Source organism: Pongo pygmaeus, chromosome 19, assembly GCF_028885625.2.
Source record: "Pongo pygmaeus isolate AG05252 chromosome 19, NHGRI_mPonPyg2-v2.0_pri, whole genome shotgun sequence".
In the NCBI taxonomy this organism is placed as follows: domain Eukaryota; kingdom Metazoa; phylum Chordata; class Mammalia; order Primates; family Hominidae; genus Pongo; species Pongo pygmaeus.
The window spans coordinates 8,809,229-8,827,622 of record NC_072392.2 but is presented as its reverse complement, the minus strand read 5'-3'; the positions used below and the strand labels follow the sequence as shown (position 1 = coordinate 8,827,622).

The 18,394-nt window shown below is 48.1% G+C and overlaps 1 protein-coding gene across 3 annotated transcripts in view; it reads left to right on the top strand.

The window, feature by feature from the left end:
• The first annotated feature begins 4,799 nt into the window (after nt 1–4,799).
• Nucleotides 4,800–18,394, top strand: part of PIK3R6 (phosphoinositide-3-kinase regulatory subunit 6) — a 66,101-nt gene continuing 52,506 nt past the window's right edge. For all 3 annotated transcript variants that reach the window (XM_054459145.2, XM_054459147.2, XM_054459148.2), the window contains exon 1: nt 4,800–4,948. The gene's annotated coding sequence lies outside the window, so the exon portion shown is untranslated. The remainder of the gene's footprint in view (nt 4,949–18,394) is intronic.

Genomic DNA, 18,394 nt, shown 5'->3' with positions numbered 1-18,394 from the left:
GTTCGGGAGAGGGGACAGTTGCACCTGCAAAAGAGAAGGAGGAGGTCACAAGGTTTTCTTCACCACCTGAAGAGCAGATTTTGGAAGAGGGAGTGACTGATTTTCTCTGTGTCCTTCCCATTTTGAACCCTGTAAATGTGTGACTAGTCCAAACAAAAATGTACATTTAAATGTAAGGAAAGAATGTGGTTGATCCTTATGTACTGATACATCATGATCTTCAAGTAAACAAAGCAAGTTGAAGAGCGATTTGTATGGTGCTCATGTGTATAAACCACCCCAAGCTATTTACCATGGTTATCACTGGGTGGGACAGTAAAGAAATTGGGGAGGGGGAGGAGAGAGACCCTCCTTTTTTACTCTTAGGGTCCTACAATGCTTCAGTGTTTTTATAATGGAAATATGTTTATGAATTACCTAACTAGTTTTTGTTGTTCTTGTTGTTGTTTGTTTGAGACAAAGTCTCACTGTGTCACCCAGGCTGGAGTGCAATGGCACAATCTTGGCTCACTGCAACCTCTGCCTCCTGGGTTCAAGTGATTCTCCTGCCTCAGCCTCCCGAGTAGGTGGGACTACAGGCACCGGCCACCATGCCCAGCTAATTTTTGTATTTTTAGTAGAGACGGGGTTTCACCACATTGGCCAGGCTGGTCTCGAACTCCTGACCTCAGGTGATCCACCTGTCTCGGCCTCCCAAAGTGCTGGAATTACAGGCATGAGCCATCGTGCCTGGCCTACTTGACTAGTTTTTTAAACATTACAGCTTAACAAAAAAAGAACATTGATGGCATTTAAAGTAAAACTTCCCCACCACCATCAAAAATAAGAAAAATGGCTAAGAGAGTGACTGGTTGGATATGAAGCATAAATCCGCTTCTTCTCTCACCCCAGTTAGTCCTGATTCTGCATGCACTCTGCCAAATAACACTGCTGGAAGTAAAGGATGGAAAATTCCCGAGGTGTGCACTGTTCCTTCCTTTCCACAGCCACAGCAGACAGTACTAGTTGATAACAGATTTCCAGGGCAATGCTGATGCTGCTGGTCCAGGGACTACCCTTAGGGAACCACTGGCTTAGAGCATGATGCTTTCCTGCCTGCCCCTGGGCCATGGGCAAGAGCTGGAGGGACTGCACCAGAGGCAGAGGTGCCCCGCAGTTGGGTACTGCCTGTGCCACTGCCTTGGCCTTCCTGGACTGAGGTCAAGTGATTCAGGATTCAGGCTGGCTCAGCCTACAGGTCTTCCTGGGGTTGGGTGGGAAGTCCTAGGACTGGGAGGTCCTTGGTTCGAGTCTCACCTCCACCAGGGATGAGAACGTTTAAACTTGACCTATCTGTATAACTGTACCTGGCTCATGAGGTGATTGTTTAAACGAAGCAAAATGTGTTTTCCTAACAGCTCTTTTCTGGTTTATTACCTCTCACGGTTTTCTAAAAATGGGTCCTGCCAACCAGAGAGCTATCTGTGTGGGTGGCGGTCATGAGTTTGGGGTAGAAAAATGGGGAGTTAAGAATTAGAATGGAATTAAAGTGCTCTGAATGCGCTTCGAAGACAATTTGGATATGTCTGTGAAAAAAATCTGGGCGGGAGGAACCAACGCTAATGAGTCAGGGTCACGTGGAGAGAAGAGAGAGAGGAAAAAGCACAAGACCTCACCCCATTCCAGGCTGCCTGCTCCAATGGCATGGCGTGGAGGAGGGACGTCGGGATCCTCAGAACTATCCACAGAGGATTTTTGAATGGTTTGCCAAGAGATGTGTGATGTACACTCCCTTCATCCTCCCACGTAATCTTTAGTAAAATCGACTTTGCTTAGTATTTTATGTAAGTGGATTCCTTAGAAAACTGAAATGACAAATTCTGCTGCCTTTGGTGCTGAATAATCCCAGAGCAGCTCCCACGGTGGGCGGCACTGCAGTCGAGGACACAGGCGACCCTGGGGGCCTCTTGTCCTAAGCAAATAATTCTTGCCTGACTCCAATACTGTGGTCCTGCAGACCTCTGCAATGCCGTTACGTGGCCCTCCTCGCCCATGGCTAGAAGATTTAATTTTTGTTTAAAGCTCTCAGTGGCTTTGTAATGGATTAGAAAATGGATGAGGATGGAATGGAAACAGTGGTTCATGTGTAGAGAAGGTAAGTAACTTTGTAACCCCAAAGCGAGTTATGTGAACAGACTTGCAAACACCCTGGCTGAGATAGGAGAACCTGAAGAGAGGCCATTGCAGCTATGCCCAGAAGGGCCACCAGGAGTGAGGACCCTCACTTGGCAGAGGAGGGTGGCAGAAGGAGGAGGAGGAAGGGGAGTGGCAATAGATGGTGAGCCTTCTGCTTCTGTGTCTTGGGCATTGATCATTCTGGGGGGTCTTTGCCTCCATTAGCTGACCAGTTCATCTGGGAACTAGTACAATGAAAGCAGGGAACGCTAATTTTTACAGTTCTGATGCTGACGGATCATTTGCCTTTTGGCAGGGAAAGAGGGGGCTGCTCTTTGGAGATTGGTGCAGATGAGAAACCTGGTAAGAGCACAGCCTGGAAAACCCAGATTAAACAAATCCTAAGAACACGGTCTGGAGAGGAAAGACGTGGCTGGGATTGGCCAAAGAGGTAGTGCTGCCTTGCCTTGGTGATGGTAGGGATGGTGCACTGGGGGCCGTGGGGGAACTTGGTCCTTCCTATTGTCACCTCCTCCTCCCACTGTCCTTTGTTCCTGGCTGGCTATCAGCCATGTGCACTCAAAAATGAAAGCATCCTAGCTCCTTTTTGCAAGGGACAGCTCTGGGGCTCTCTATGGTCACGAAGCTGCCCCCTCCGTGGGTACCACAGCAAATGCAGTTGCAGAAACGGCAGCTGATGATAAAGAGAGCAGTGCACCCACAAGAAGTGACCTAAGCTTGTGATTTCCCATTCAGTTAAGCCAAGGCTGATAAGGAGAGGGGCTGCCCAGGGTGGCCACACTGCCCGGCTGCTGCTGAGTCTGGAACCTGCAGGGGCTGAGTTCTTGGTCCTTTATTCTGTCCTGGGCGTATTCATTTGCTTCGTTCAGTCACCCATTTGCTTCATAAATAAGCCAAGCATTCTCTTAACACTCTTTCACCCTGTGATGGACGGAATAATGAACAACACTCTAGCCCCTGCTCTTTCAGAACTCATTGAGGGAGGAACAAGGCAGACATGTGAGCTGAGAACGCTAATACAAAGATGCAAGATACAATGTGACTTCAGTCACATGAAGAGGACAGAAAAAAAAGCAGCTATGGGAAGAAGGCACAGCCATAGAGTAAATGATTTACATTTCTGGACTTTTTTTCCAAATAACTTCCTCTGCACAATGAAAGGTCAGCAAAGAACCTAGTCAAGCCCCTACGGGAAAGGATCAGTGACTTCACAGCCCCAGAGCTCTTTGAGTTGAGCCAAGTGACAAACTCCAACAGGCTTAATCCAAAAAAGAATGGAATTTATTGGATCATGTACAATGAACAGTCCAAGAGTAGATTCAGCACTGGAATTTCAGGCATAGCTGGATCCAGCACTCAAACCCTGCTGTCAGCAATCTGTCACTCTCTAGAGCCATTTACCCATTAGGCCCAACAGGATGACAGCATAGAATCTGTGAGTTTTTCAAAGCTCTAGAAATGTGTCAGAGACTCTCCCAAATAGTGTTTGGCTTTAAAATGTGAAAAAAAGAAAGAAAATGACAAAGTAGCAAATGTGTCACCTTGCAGTTGATCAAATTCCCCCAGCAGGTCTACTGTCCCTGCCCAGCACTGCTCTCTCCTAATTGCCAAGGACAGCAGATGCTTCTTCATTCTCTTCACCTGTGTCCTCTCCGCAATCACTGACGTCGTTGAGCATCGTCTCCTCCTTGGCATTTTGTCTTCTGCCAGCATCCCTGGCACTCCACTTTCCTCCTGCCTCTTAGGCTTGTTTTTTGTTCTTCTCTGATAAATAACGAATGACAAGGGGTGAGCCAGGAGAAAGGTTGGGAAGCGATTCCCACAGCCTGGATAGTTAAGAGACTGCAGTACTTCTGGGAGGGGCTGGAGTGAGGGGATAAAGCACGAGGTTGGAGTTTAGGGAGGGACCAGATCAAGAAGGGTCTGGCAAGTCACACTGAGGAGTTTGGCCATTCTCTTTAAAGTAATAAGGAGCCATTGAAGGTTGTAGCAGGAGTGTAACATAAATAGATATGTGTTTCACTCTTAGAAAGAGACCTTTGGCTGTGGGGTGAAGGACCTCAGGCTGTTGTAATGTTTCAGGAGAAAGAACCACAGTAGTCAGGTAAAACGGTGACAGCCATAGGGATGGAAGAAAGTGGAGGATTCATGAGCTATTGACAGGGCTTGGTGCAGTTTAGATGTAACAGGCGAGGGAGAGGGAGGTGTTAGAATGACACCGAGGTTGCTGATTCTGAGGCGGGAAACAGAGAAGTGGGCTTAGAGGGAGAAATGATGAGCTCGGTTTGTACCTGTTGAGATGGAGGTGCTTGAGGGACATCTGGCTGGCCATGTCCAGGGGTGGGGGATGGTTGGTGAGTCTGGAGCTTGAGAGAGGTCAGGGCTCCCTGCATCAGTCCCTCCGCTGTCAACACCTGAGGGAGTCTCTTGGGAGGTGTCCCCCTCCTGCCCCATAAAATTGGTCACATTCGATCGGAGTAAAGGACCTCCAGTGACCGTGGGTGACCACAGATGCTTCTTTAGAAAGGAGTCTCACAGCAAAATGCATTCTGGGAGGAGCTTCGAGGGCCACAAGGAAGGGGAAGGAAGAGGAGGGGACAGAGCTGTGAGACATCGAGCTTTTCTTTGCAGATCTGAAGAGCACAGTCAAGACCACAGACACCCGTGGAGGCTCCCCCAAGACATCTGCTTCTCTGGGACTGGGAGCCTCGTGCAGGACCGTGGGGAGTTGGCTGAAGGACTTGGGGAGCCCAGAAGCTGCCACTGAGCCAAGGTAAGTGCTGGCTTGGATGGAGATCGCCAAGCAGGCAGATCTGAGCAGAACAGACAGAGGGGTGGAAAGGAGGGAGCTGGAAGGGGAGCCCCTGAGGGGGCTGAAATGCCCCTGGCTCTTATTTACCCAGGCTCAGGGCTGCCAGAGCCACCTTTCTGAGAAGGGTGACCTCAGACACTGCAGGGTAATTCTGCCGAGTTAAGATTGTTTCAGCCCATTTTCACAAGATGAAAAGACACGGGACCCTGTGAGGACTCTCCTTTCTTTTGGAATCCTGTACATGCTGTTAATAATAGGACTAATGATTGATGCCTGGTGCTGCAGAGTACACCCATTTTCCCATTTGATTCTCACCAGCATTTAGAAGTTGACTGGATAAGTGTTTTAGTGCCATTTTATAGAACAGAAGACTGAGGCTTAGGGAGATGAAGCAACTTGCCAAAGATTGCAGAGTGCATTAGCAAGGAGCAGGACTCAGTGTGAAACATCTGGGTCCCAGTCTGTGCCCTTTCTGGGACATCACCTGTCCATCAGTTTCCTGGGGAATTTGGTGAAAGCCATGCTGGTCTGGCCGATTCTCTCCCTACACACGAATCCAGTATCTTCTATGTGTGTCAGAGTCTGACTGAGGCCTGGTCTCTGTCCTTGAAGAGCTGACTGCCTGCAAAGAGGGTCTGAACACAGCTGCGAGTGACCAGCTCAGAACCGCCAGGGTCCTCAGTGAGCCAGGAGGTGTGTGGTGCGTGCAGGATGAAAGAGAGAGACTGCAGGGTGCAGGCTCAGGGAGGGTCCCGTGGAAGGTGGCGCCTGGCTGAGGCTCAAGGGAGGACCTGGTGTGCAAAGAGGAGGCAAGAGGCATCTCAGCAATAGGGAGCAAAGTGTGCAAACCCCCAGAGGCAGGAAAGCAGATAGGAAAGTCAGGTGTTGGGGGGAGCACAGCTAGAGGGGGCATGTGGCTGCTACCAGGGGGTGTACAGAGCACTTGCAGGCCAGTCCTTTTTTGTTGTTGTTGTTGTTGAGACAGAGTCTCACTCTTTCACCCAGGCTGGAGTGCAGTGGTGCTATCTCGGCTCACTGCAACCTCCGTCTCCTGGGTTCAAGTGATTCTCCTGCCTCAGCCTCCCAAGTAGCTGGGACTACAGGCACCCACCACCACACCTGGCTAATTTTTTGTATTTTTAGAAGTAATTTTTTGTATTTTCACTGTGTTAGCCAGGATGGTCTTGATCTCCTGACCTCATGATCTGCCCACCTCGGCCTCCCACAGTGCTGGGATTACAGACATGAGCCACCGTGCCCAGCCCGGTCCATTTATTTATTTAGCTCTAAGTGGTTTTCAAATATCATCTCATTTAGTCTCATGACAAGCCTATGAGGTAGGCGTTGTTGTCAGGTCCCCTTTAAGGTAGGGAAACTGAGGCATGGAGGTTTTAAGCAAGCAGCCCAAGTTGCCCTATTGACAGGATTGGAATGCCACCTGCCTGGCCACCATGCCCTGCTGCCTCACACTAGAACCTGCTGCAGGCCCTACACTGTCTCCACGCAAGCACCTCGGCTGACACAGTGGCTGCAGATGCCAAGCTGCAGTCATCACCATCTGGTCCCTGCTGCATTCAGGCCCCACCTGAATTCAGATCCCACCAAGCTTCCCTGACCCTGGGAACAATGCTCCCCCACCCCCACCCCACCGGCTCTTTCATATCCAGGTGTTTCCTTCCAGCCAGAAGCAGACACAGCTGAGGAAACAGGCCTGTCCCTGTCCACGGGGGCCAGCCGGGGCAGCAGGACCCTCACCTCCCGGCCCCTTGGGAATCTGAGAAGTAGACCTCATGGGGGCAAGGGCTAAAGGTTGAGGGGCCCCCTCAGGACCCAGAGCTCTGTCCTCTCACTCCCTTACTCCTTCACTGGCAGCTCACTCACTACACGCTCTCATCCAAAAGAAAATAAAACACAGCTATGATGTCTGGCAAGCCTGAGCTGCCCCTGAAACCCTGAGGGCATGAGGCAGCTCTGGTGGGAGAAGAGAGGAGGCAACAGAGGCAGGTGACCCAGGCTCTGCAGGTCCCCTCTCTCTGTGCCACAGGAGCGGCTGGAGGACAGGAGGCAGACAGAGTGTGGCCCTGGGAAGCTCCGCGTCTTTTCTGCCCAGGCTTTATTCCTGCAGCTGTGGTATAGGAAGGCCTGGAAGCTCCGCATCTTTTCTGCCCAGGCTTTATTCCTGCAGCTGTGGTATAGGAAGGCCTGGAAGCTCCGCATCTTGTCTGCCCAGGCTTTATTCCTGCAGGTATAGGGAGGCCTGGAAGCTCCACGTCTTTTCTGCCCAGACTTTATTCCTGCAGGTGTAGGGAGGCCTAGGTGGTGGGTTCTTCTGTCTGAACAGCTTGTCCCAGGAGCCAGCAATGGTGAGCTGGGGGGATGGGATGACAAAGGACAGTCAGATCTGGAATCTTCATGACAGAAACTCTGAACCTGAGCCAGGCTTCCTCAGATCTTCCTCCAAGCCCTCTTACTTCAGTCTTCTCTATCCAGGAGGTCACCCCCACTTTATCTCACACCAACAACAGGGAGCAGCAGCTGTGAACAGGTGGCCCCCATTCGCTTCTTTCTGCCGTGTCCATAGAATGCATCTATGGTTCTGTGGTCGGTCCTTGGGCTTGTTGTACCCCAAGGGAGTGATGAGCTGTGTGTGTGCACCTGGCCTGCGACTTGTTCAGTGCTGATGTTCTGTGTTTAAGGAAGAATGCTCTCTGAATCCCAATTCACTCATCCCTTTGTTCGCTCATTCATTCTTTGTCTCTGATCTCATCCCTCTGCCAGGAACTGTGAAGGGGCAGGGTGCGGTGCTCATGTCTGTTATCCCAGCACTTAGGGAGGCCAAGGCGGGTGGATCACGAGGTCAAGAGATCGAGACCATCCTGGCCAACATGGTGAAACCCCGTCTCTACTAAAAATACAAAAAATTAGCCAGGCGTGGTGGTGGGCACCTGTATTCCCAGGTACTCGGGAGGCTGAGGCAGGAGAATCACCTGAACCCGGTAGGCAGAGGTTGCAGTGAGCCGAGATTGTGCCACTGCACTCCAGTCTGGTGATACAGTAAGACTCTGTCTAAAAAAAAAAAAAAAAAGAACTGTGAAGGACCTGGGTTATAAGTTAGAAGGACGTGTTAGTTATAAATTAACTTAGAACTAACAGGTTAGCCCACCACAGTTTCATTGTCACCAGCAGAAGACATGAGACTCCAGAGTCAGAGACAAAGAACTGTATTACTCACAGCACAACTAGGAGCATGAGCATCATGATTATAGGTCCCCCTTGCCCCTAAGTCCCAGGGGCGCTGCAAGGAGCCCAATCCAAATGGACTCTGTTGCATCACAGCCCAGGAACCCTGAACCTAGGAAACCCCAAATTTTCATGACGAGCTGCAAATGAACCTGCCCAACTTTTACCCTGAAAGGAGACATTATCTCTATTATATTGACAGCAAATTAATCTGTCTTCTGTCCTAGAATGGACAGTATCTTCCAAGGCTGTTTGCTATACAAACGTATTTGAAAAGATGATGCAGAAGAATGCTCACCAGGCATGCACAAACAGAAACCTATGGAGAATTGTCTCCCAACATCTTCCTAGTGTCCCCCACTCATTGCACCCCAAACATGCTGTCCCTTAAAAACACTGGGCACCCTCACAACTCAGGACTTGGCTATTCTCTTTGCTTAAAGCATTCTTCCTGCAGATACTGCATGGCTTGCTGTCAGGCCTTTTTCAGGTTCCCACTCAAATGGCACCTCCTCTGGAGATCGCTCTGATCATCCTTTTAAAAACCGGCTGGGCACAGTGGCTCAGACCTGTAATCCCAGCACTTTGGGAGGCTGAGGCTGCAGATCACGAGGTCAGGAGACTGAGACTATTCTGGCCAACATGGTGAAACCCCATCTCTACTAAAATACACAAAATTTGCTGGGCGTGGTGGTGGGCACCTGTAGTCCCAGCTACTCAGGAGGCTGAGGCAGGAGAATCGCTTGAACCTGGAAAGTGGAGGTTACGGCAAGCTGAGATCGCACCACTGCACTCCAGCCTAGGCGACAGAGCTACACACTGTCTCAAAAAAAACACACACACACACACTTGGGGGTTGGGGGAAATACGGAGATGCTGGTCAAGGGGTATAAAGTTTCCATTAGATGGGAGGAATACGGTTTCTGAGATTCACTGCACAGCAGGGTGACTATAGTTAATAACAGTGTATTGTATATTTCACAATTGGTAAGAGAGTAAATATTTCAAATGTTTTCGCCAGGAAAAGGATAGGTATTCGATGGATATGTTAATTAGCCTCATTTCATCACTCTACATTATATATATCTATCATAATATCACTTTGTACCCCATAAATATATGCAATTATAATATATCAATTGACAATAAAATTTAAAAGTTTAAATTTAAATCTATATTTAAATATCTGTATATCCATATGTCTATATCTAGACACTGCACACCCCTCCCCAACCCTAGAACCCCTCCCTCCCCTTCCCAACTTTATTCTTATAGCACTTATCTTCATCTAATATACGATTTAATTATTTGGTTGATTTTCTGTCCCCTACACACCCACTAGAGCGCAAACTTTCTGAGAGCAGGCATTTTGTGTATTTTAACTTATTGCCACATCCCCGGGACCTGGAACGATGTCTGACACATAGAAGGTGCTCAAGAACTACGGAATAAGGGAAACAATGAGTGAATGCTGTGGGCAGTGTAAGTGAGAGGACACGGTGGGTGGGGGGTGACCACAGGGCATCTCCCAGGTTGTTGGGATTTGTCCCTTGGCCACTTTCCCGCTGCCTATTTTGGCTGCTAGGAGTCTTGCTGACTGTGGGCGGAGGCTGGTGTATTGCTGTCCTGTAATGTCGTATTCTTGTGCTGCAGGGGTAGGGAGAGGAATTTTTAGATGAGCCCTGACATGCTCATCTAAAACATGCTCATGGCATGTTTGATTGGTCAGTATCTTGCACATTGCCCTTGTGGCACAAAAGCAGCAGTCAAACCTTGCAGCCTTAGCTGTCCGTGATACGGCCCGAGAAAGATCAGCCACCCCCAGGTGACAGAGGTAGCTGCCAGGTCAGTGAGGCACAATGTCCTTCTCACCATTGTGTCTGTCTCCACATTTCCTATGGGACCAGTGTCTTCTTTGCAGTATTCTGAGCATCAAACTAATCTCTGTTTCCTGTGTCATCTATTGTAGCAACCATGCCCAACAGACTTGTTTCTGTCATCCAGCCCAAGAGTAGCTTTGAGACAGTGACCCTGCCTTGTCTTCATGAGTGCCTGACATTCATTCATTCGAGCATATTTATCAAGGGCCTTCCATGTGGTATACACAGTGTCAGGTAATGGGGACTCAACAGTGAGCAAAATGGAGCCCCTGCCCATGGGGAGCTTATATTTTAGTGACGGCAGCCAGATGATAAATAAATGCAATAGCGTAGTCCCCTTACCTGCAGGGGACACACTCCAAGACCCCCAGGGGATGACTCAGACCTCCAATAGTACTGAATCTGGCTGCTGTCAATCAGAACACATTTCTGCTCAGGTCTTGCACCCACACATCTAATGCCCTTTCTATCTTAATGAACCACTTATCATACACTGTGGCCATAACTTTGAAGTTTCAGATGAGACAGCAAAACTAGCAAAAAATTTGTTTTTCCTTCACAATTTCATGGCTAAAAGATTTGTTCTTACCATAGATCTTAGCTACTTCAACATACGACTTTTTCCTTTCCTTGTTAAGATGAGAACTTTCGCCTTTTCACTCACTTCAAGGAAGCACTTTACAGCTTCTCCTTGGCTGACTGACAGCAGCCAGATTCAGTACCATTGGAGGTCTTAGGCATCCCTTTGGCATATCTCAATTGCCAGCATCACTTCTCTTGCAACTTGGGGCCATGAGTAAGTAAAATAAGGGTGACTTGAACACAAGAACTGTGATACCACCAGTTCACCTGATAACCATGATGGCCAGCAAGTGGCTTACAGTCAGGTAGCACACACCATGTACACCCACTGAACAAAGGGATGCTTCACATTCCGGGCAGGACAGACCAGAACGGTGAGAGGTTTCACCATGCTCCTCACAACAGTGTGCAATTTAAAATTTAGGAGTCATTTCTTTCTAGAATTTTTCATTTAATATTTTTGGACCACAGCTGACCTTGAGCAACTGAAATTGCAGAAAGTGAAACTGCAGATAAGGGAGGATTGCTGTATAGGGCATCGGGTGCTAGGGAGAAGTACAGAGATGCACCATGTTTGTTGAAAGACTTCTATGGGCACTGTGTGGCAACCCTAATGCCCAGCCCATTTCAGACATTCTGCAATTAACTTTTCTCTTTGTGAGCCACAACTTGAACCACAATATAGAACATGGATTGCCAACATGTCTGCTTTCTTTCTTTTTTTTTCTTTTTTTGAGACAGAGTCTCACTCTGTCACCCAGGCTGGAGTGCAGTGGCGTGATCTTGGCTCACTGCAACTTCTGCCTCCCAGATTCAAGCAATTCTCCTGCCTCAGCCTCCCGAGTAGCTGGGACCACCACACCCCGGTAATTTTTGTATTTTTAGTAGAGATGGGGTTTCACCATGTTGACCAGGCTGGTCTTGAACTCCTGAGCTTGTGATCCACCTGCCTTGGCCTCCCAAAATGCTGTGATTACAGGCGTGAGCCCATGCCCGGCCCGTGTCTGCTTTCAAGAGCCCAATAGGTAGCATAAATGATGATGAGGATAGGCTGATAGTGCTGGTGTGGTGTGCCTGGCACTGCCCCCGGCTTCAGAGTCCCCATTGTGAACTCAATAGGGACACTGAGGCCCTGGGGAGCACATGGCCTTTCTACAGGGAAGCTGCATGTCAACTCCAGCTAATTGTTGCCACACGAGATTGTGGGTCTGGTGTTGCTAGATCTTCCAGTTACTTCTTTTAAGTAAAAGCTGGAAATCTTGATTTTTATATGAAATATGACTTTCAAATGTTGGCCACAGATTCACATTTCCAAAAACTGTGGCTTCTCCTGGGGAAGGAAACTGATGGGCCAGAGCAACGGTCCCCAACCTTTTTGACACCAGGAACCAGTTTCATGGAAGGCAATTTTTCCATGGAAGGGGTTTGGGGGTGGGGAGGGGTTTACTGGGTGGGGAAGGGGCCTGGGGCTGGGGATGGATTCGGGATGAAACTGCTCCACCTCAGATCATCAGGTATTAGATTCTGTTAAGAAACGGGCAGCCTGGATCCCTTGTATGCGCAGTTCACAATAGGGTTCGAGCTTCTATGAGAATCTTATGCCCACACCCGCCCCCAGGAGGCGGAGCTCAGGCGGTCCTGGTGGCTCACCAGCCACTCACCTGCTGCTGTGTCCCTAGTTCCTAACAGCCCATGGATCAGTGCCCGTCCGCAGCCTGGGGTTTGGGGACCCTTGGGCCAGAGGATAGCTAAGAAGGAGTCTGGCTTTTCACTGCATAGCTATCTGTGCCTTTCAGATTTTTACCATACGCATGGTTTTTTATGTGAAAAGTGAATTTTAAAAATATACTAGACAGAGCACAGTCTCTGAGAGTCTCTTACATGAGTCTGTGAAATGGTTAGTCTTCTTAAGCATTGTATTAGTCAGGCCACTCCAGAGGAACACAACAAATAGGACAGAGAGAGAGACTGGGAGGTGGGTGGGGGGTGGATAGAAAACAAAAGGATGTATTAGCAGGGATTGGCTCCTGTGATTGTGGAGGCTGAGAAGTCTGTAATCTGTGGTCTGTAAACTAGAGGCCCAGGAAAGTCAGTGGTGTAATTCCAGTCTGAGTCCGAAGGCCTGAGAACCAGGGAAGATGACGGCGTCAGTCTCAGTCCAAGTCCGAAGGCTGGAGAAGCAAGAGCGCTGATTTTGTCCAAGGGCAGGATGGATGTCCCAGCTGAAGCACAGAGAGCACATCTGCCCTTCCTCCTCCCTCTTGTCCTGTTCAGGCCCTCAGCAGATCACGTGATGCCACCCACATGGCTGAGGGCAGATCTTGACTCACTCCCTCCATTCAGATGCTCGTCTTTCCTGGAAATAGCCTCATGGACACCTCCAGAAATAATGCTTCACCAGCCATCTGGGCTTCCCTTGGCCTGGTCAAGTTGACACATAAAATAAACCATCACAAGCATGCTGCATGCATGGGGCGGTGAGACAGTTTCAGTGTGCTAATGGTGGGCCATGGGTGTGTGAGGTCTGTTCCAGGGGTCTTGGGCAAGTACAGCCACCCTGCGGTCATTATGAGGTGACAGACTGGTAGACCACGCAGCCCCAGGGGGCAAGGACTATGTCTCATTCATTCATCTCTAACCTCTCAGGCTGTGCAATTTCTGCCCCATGGATTATGTCCTGAAGAGGCTCTTTGATTTACTCAGCAACCTCAGCCACCCAAAACACTGCCAGGAACTCAGAAGACAGCCAGAGGGCCCTCTGAGCAAATAGAAGTTGCAAGTCTGTGGATGGAAGTTTGATGCTCTTTTCATTTATCAGTTCTCAGGCTTTGTTTCTTCATTTTACATACAAGACAATTACATGTGCTTATCCAGCTTCCCAGCCTTCAGCAAACTGGCAGTTGGGTGGAGGAGCAGACACAGCCCAGGCAGGGCTGCAGCCAACACAGAAGGTACTTTGTTCAAATCAGAAAGAGGCACCCTTCTGAGTAGACAAATTACAGCAAGTTCCTCTTTGGATGGATGAATTGCAAAACCTCACCCTCCTTGCCTGGGTAAATTACAAAAAGGCCAGCAGAGCGGTGGGCTGGACTGCAGCCTGCACTCACCCACTAAGTGCAGGACACAGTTGGCGCTGCCGAAATGAGGAATCATACATGAGATGTCAAACAGTAACAGCCACTCGATGTAGGATAGGGCTGCCCTCGCCTACTGATAGCTCCTGCCATAGCCACCGTTTTATGGCACGGTGCATACAATCAGCTTCCATCAAGACTCATTGAGAAAACAGCCAGGTGCCTGGCTCACGCCTCTAATCCCAGCACTTTGGGAGGCCGAGGTGGGTGGATCAGCTGAGGTTAGGAGTTCGAGACCAGCCTGGCTAACATGGCGAAACCCTGTCTCTACTAAAAACACAAAAATTAGCCGGGCGTGGCGGCGGGTGCCTATAATTCCTAGCCTCAGGGAGGCTAAGGCAAGAGAATCGTTTGAACCCAGGAGGCGGAGGTTGCAGTGAGCCGAGATCATGTCACTGCACGTCAGCCTGGGTGACAAGAGCAAAACTGTCTCAAAAAAAAAAAAAAGATTAATTGAGAAAACATTCAGAGGCAGGGTTTGGTGCTTGAAAGGGCAAGCTTTATTTCCTAAAAAAATTCTTCTCATTCCTGAAGCGAAGACACATTTGATGTTGATGCATTTTGAGAATGAGCTGCTTCTATTTCCATTTCCTGTCTACGTGCAAACTCGTCCCCTGGGGGCTCTTCCCCCACACTGGTGTGGTCAGCAGCCCCAAAGGACAGGAAATCGACCACAAAGGTCTCCTGTGGGAGGAGCAAGGAAGCAGCACCTGTACAAATATATAGAAACGCTGAATAAATGTTTGATGAGCGAATGCGTGAGTGAATGAAGGAATGAACAAATGAATAGGGAGGCTTTCTGACAGTTACTGGTAAAGTTTCTTAGAATTTTACTTTCCTTTTTTTTTTGAGACAGAGTTTCACTCTTGTTGCCCAGGCTGGTGTGCAGTGGCGCGATTGCAGCTCGCTGCAACCTCCGCCTCCCGGATTCAAGCGATTCTCCTGCCTCAGCCTCCCGAGTAGCTGGGATTACTGGCACCTGCCACCACACCCAGCTAATTTTTTGTATTTTTAGTAGAGACAGGGTTTCACCATGTTAGCCAGGATGGTCTCGATCTCCTGATCTTGTGATCCGCCTGCCTCAGCCTTCCAAAGGGGAATTTTACTTTCAATTAAAAATCAGCCCAGAAGCACTCTCCATTTGCCACAAAAATTCCTGGTATCTTACACTTCTTTTTTAGTCTTTATCTGTGAGATCTCTTTTCTTTCGAGGCTGCCCCGTGTTCATTATTAACCCAGGCCGCCCCAGACGGAAGTTTGTGTTCATTTTATTTCATAAAGACAGAGGGGGGTTCTGTGAGGTTTACAGAGGGGAAACGAAGGCATGCGGAGGTCAGGGGCAGTGGCCACGACCCCACGCCCCAGGTTGAGATCTGAGCTCTAGCCCTGGTTCTATCCTTCATGGCCATGTGGCTTTTGGCAATATTCTTCACTTTCATTCATTCATCAAATATTTATCTAAAATAGGTATTCATTGTCCACTGAGTGGCTGCTGCCCTAGGTGCTGGACATGCTGCAGTGAAGAAGACACGCCCCATCCCAGTATTTGCCGAGTTCGCATTCTGATTATTAGCCAAGAAAACTAAGCCTGACAGGAAAATTTTCCATACTGATAAATGCTATGAATAAAATCAGAGTGTGCCAGAGTGTGACAGGGAGGGCTATTTTGGACAGGACGGTCAGGAAAGGCCTCTGAGGCAGTGACATTGACAACGAGACCTGAATGTTGAGGGGGAGCCAGCTGTGGGGAAAGCTGGGGGAAGGGTGCTCCAGGCAGGGGCGTGCAAAGGTCCTGAGGTAGGACCAAGTTTGGCAGGATGAGATGCAGCTGGAGAGATTCCCTGGGGCCCAATCAGGTGAGCTTGTCGGCAGCATGACGTTCACTAGAAGATCAAGGAGAAGCCATTGGAGATCTTGAATCAGAAAATGGATTATAAGGGGAAAGAATGGAAGCTGGGAGACCCCATAGGGGTACTGCCATGATCCATACAAGAGAAGATGGTGGCTTGGACCTGGTGGGGCAGTTCAGGTGGAGGTTATAATGATCATTCTCCACATCCACACAGGTCACTGAGGAGGACCTGGGAACCCCAGCCCATCCCTTCTGGAAGGCTCCTCTTGGCTTCCCTCCACCACTGGATGTGGGGGCAGGACCTGAATCTGCCTCATGCCCACCGGCCTGTCTACCCAGCGCAATGCCTCTGCTCACACTCTCTTGCCATTTTCAGCTTCTCCCCCTTAGACTGGAAATGCCTCAAACTCAGCCAGAGTCTCATTTTCATGAAATAAAATTTCAGGAAGTTGGAGTTTTCGTGTTTGAATTTTCATCATTCATTCCAATTTCAATGCCTACTTTTATTCACAAAAGCAGGCCAGGGAGCATTTTTAGACAGAACGGCATGGATGAAGTTGACACGTTCCTCTCTGTACTGGGGTTTCAAGTCCCTGATCTCCAAGCCCAGCCCTTTATCTACAAGGTGTTGTTCAATAGTCTGACATTCTACCTTGTGCTTTTAGGTGTGTGATCTCACAAAGGAGGTGGCTGAGGCTCAGAGAGGCCAGAAATGGGCCACACAGGCCAATGGTGGGAGACCCAGACTCGAGCTCAATTCTTCAGACTCCAGTCAGTCACGCCCACAGCACAGCATGGATCAGCCTTTTAGTGCAGGAGTCCCTGGAGCCCAGGGAGGGGGAAAGGGGGATTATTTTAATAGTTTTATTGTTGTTGTTGTTTTTATTTTAAATGTTAAACCCACAGCACAATGTTCTTAAATTGACTGGCGGGCTCCCAGGTGTTCATGTAATTACTATGTCCCTGAACATAATATATTAGCTCTCTTCTTTTGTGTGTGCCATCTGTTACACTGTAAAAAATAAGGTCAAATGTACTTAATATTAAGAAATCAGAAAATGTAGAAACATATTAAAATAAAAATTACCTGTGACCCCACTGTTTATGGGTAAGTAATACCACTTTTTTTGTAGTTTAGTGTGTATCATTAAAAGGTAAGAGACTGACACACACACAAGTACAGGTGAAACTGGGGAAATCGAAATAAAATGTATCGACATCACCATCCTGGGGTTTTTTTGTTTGTTTGTTTTTGAGATGGAGTTTCACTCTTTCACCCAGGCTGGAGCGCAGTGGTAAGATCTCGGCTCACTGCAAACTCCATCTCCTGGGTTCAAGCAATTCTCCTGCTTCAGCCTCCTGAGTAGCTGGGATTATAGGCACCTGCCACCACGCCTGCCCAATTTTTGTATTTTTATTAGAGACGTGGTTCCACCATTTTGGCCAGCCTGGTCTCGAACTCCTGACCTCAAGTGATCCACCTGCCTCACCCTCCCAAAGTGTTGGGATTATAGGCGTGAGCCACCACGCCTGACCAATATCTTGATTTTGATACAGTAACGTTGTTTGCAAGATGTCATCACTGGGGGGAAACTGGGTAAAGGGTACCCAGGAACTCTGCATTATTTCTTGCCACTGCATGAGAATTTACAGTTATCTCAGAATTAAAAGTTTGACTAAAAAAGAGATAAAGACTCCTTTATCTGACACTGACCTATTTTCTGACCCCATAGTTTTTGTTTTTATTTTCGTTTGTAGAATGTCATATAAATGGAACCATATGGCATGCAGGATTTAGAGCCTGGCTGCTTTTACTCAGTATAATGTCTCTGAGATTCACGCGTGTCGTTGCACGTAATTCTCTTTTTAATGCTGGGTATTCTGCTGTGTGGGTGTATCACAGTTTGCTCATCCACACACCCACCAAAGGCATTTGTGTTGCTTCCAGTTTGGGGCCATTCTGAGTGGAGCTGCTATATATATCCACAAGCAGGTGTTTGTGTGAACATAAGTTTTTATTTCTCTGGAGGAAATAGCTAGGGATTACAGGATCATACAGTAAGTGACGCGTAACTTTATGAGAAATTGTCAAACTGTTTTCCAGAACGGCTGTGCCATTTTGCATTCTCACCAGTAATGTATGAGAATTCCAACTCCTCCTGACGGGTTGATAGGTGCAGCAAACCACCATGGCACGTGTATACCTATGTAACAAACCTGCACGTTCTGCACGTGTATCCCAGAACTTAAAGTATAATTTAAAAAAAAAGAGAGAGAATTTCAGTTCCTCCATGTGCTCTCCAGCACTTTCTATTGCTCATTTTAAAATCTTAGTCATTCTAATAGGCATATAGTGAGATCTCATGGTTTTCATCTGCCTTTCCCAAACTGCTGATAGCATTGAGCATTTTTTATGTGTTTATTTGCCATCCACATATCTTTTTTAGTAAAGTATTTATTTAGATCTTTTGCCCATTTGGGGAGTATTATTTGTTTTCTTACTGTTGAATTTTGAGAGTTATTTATTTATCCTAGTTTTTTTTTTTTTTTTTGTCAGACGTGATTTGCAAATATTTTCTCTACGTCTATACTTTGTTTCTTCATTTTATTTTATTATTTTATTTTGTTGTTGTTGTTTTGTTTTGTTTTGTTTTTTGTTTCTGAGATGAGTCTCGCTCTGTCACCCAGGCTGGAGTGCAGTGGCGCGATCTCAGCTCAC